General features: G+C 37.8%; 1 pseudogene; it reads left to right on the top strand.

Annotated features, from left to right (window-relative positions):
* The first annotated feature begins 451 nt into the window (after positions 1-451).
* LOC101690881 lies at positions 452-865 on the top strand (annotated as a pseudogene).
* The last annotated feature ends 783 nt before the right edge of the window (positions 866-1,648 follow it).

The following is a 1,648-nucleotide window of genomic DNA, read 5'->3' as shown; positions in this document are numbered from 1 at the left end:
CTTTGTGAATCACACAATCTGCCTTAAAAGATATGAAAAGAAAAAAAGACCCCAAATTATTTTTTTATTAAAGCTGAGATTATGGTGGCAGTGGATCCAGTATGCCATTTGTTCTAAAAAAAAATATATATATATATATATATATATATATATATATAGTTTCTATATCAAAGGTGTTTAAAGCTCAAGTTTATGGTGAAACAGATATATAACTGAATCAGGATATCAGTGTTTACTAATTGGGTAATGTTATTTAATGTTTTGATTCTTTAGTTTTCTCATTTATAAAATGGAAACGGTAAACCAACTTTTTGGATTTGTTATGATGATCACACAGTATGATACACAGAGGTGATTATCACAATGCTTGGTCCATCACAATCCCTAAATGCCAGCTCAAAAATAAACAGCTCTTTCCATCTCAGCTGCCATAGTGAGATGAGCTGCCATGATGCCCTCCCACCTGCAGTGGATAGATGAATATGCAGAACTGCTCCAGCTTCCTGATCAAGAGGAACAAGCAAGACATACAGCACAGAATCCAATAACCTGAAGGCTTATAACTTCTGCCACGATGGGTTGATTCGCTGCAAGACCATGAGCATGGAGCTGGCAGCCTGTGGCAAATGTGTAGTGGTGGTCATGAATTGGAGATTTGGCCAGCAAACCCTGCTACCTCCTACCTGTGGACCATCATCAGCAAGAACGCCCAGGCTATCCTCAACAGCATCAGGCACATGAACTTCAAGAAGTATAGCCCAGATCTGTGCATGGCTGCCATTCACAGAGCCAGCTACACAGCCAGAAGCCTATGATGGGGAAGAGGTTGGGGCTGCCCCACCAAGAGCTCCTGAGTACCTGCTTCCCACCTCCAAAATAATAAATATGTGAACCACATTAAAACAAATAAAAACAAACATAATACTTAATACAATTTGAAATATTTGCCTAGGCTTTCTATTGACCCCATCATCTTAAATGTGAATCTAAGAAGTAAGCTATATAAAAATCTTTACAGTCGATCCTAATAAAGACTCAGATGTCTTTGTTTTATTGTGATGCATCCTCATAATGGATTATTGAGGAGATATTTATTAATATACTGCATTCAGTATTCTTAAACAGGAAACTAATACACTCAACCAGCTTTTATTTTTCTTCTATTTTCTTTAGTATCTAGGACAGTACTCTTAGTTGCAGGACATAGTATCTCATTGGCTTTCTATACTTCTACACTACCATGTCCCCATGATATGGTTTAAGCTCTTTGCTGTCTTTAAGGGTACACTGCCAAAGAGTTTCCCTACCTGCTGCTGACTTGAGCTACCTCCTTCATTCATTATTCCATTTTCTTTCCTTTTTTAAAAAAATTTTTATCATGTTCAGTTAGCCAACATATTGTACATCATTAGTTTTAGATGTAGTATCCAGTGATTTATTAGTTGCATATAACACCCAGTGCTCATCAAAACATGTGCCCTCCTTAATAACCCATCACCTGTTTACCCCATCCCCCCACCCTCTTCCCTTCTGTAATCTTTAGTTTGTTTCCCAGAACCCAGAGTCTCTCATGGTTTGTCTCCTTCTCTGATTTCTTCCCATTCCATTTTTCTTTTTAATTAGGACCAGTATCCAGGTAGTGATGATG

Source organism: Mustela putorius, unplaced genomic scaffold, assembly GCF_011764305.1.
Source record: "Mustela putorius furo isolate JIRA1106 unplaced genomic scaffold, ASM1176430v1.1 tig00003987_pilon_pilon_pilon, whole genome shotgun sequence".
In the NCBI taxonomy this organism is placed as follows: Eukaryota; Metazoa; Chordata; class Mammalia; order Carnivora; family Mustelidae; genus Mustela; species Mustela putorius.
This window is presented reverse-complemented; position numbering and strand designations above follow the sequence as displayed.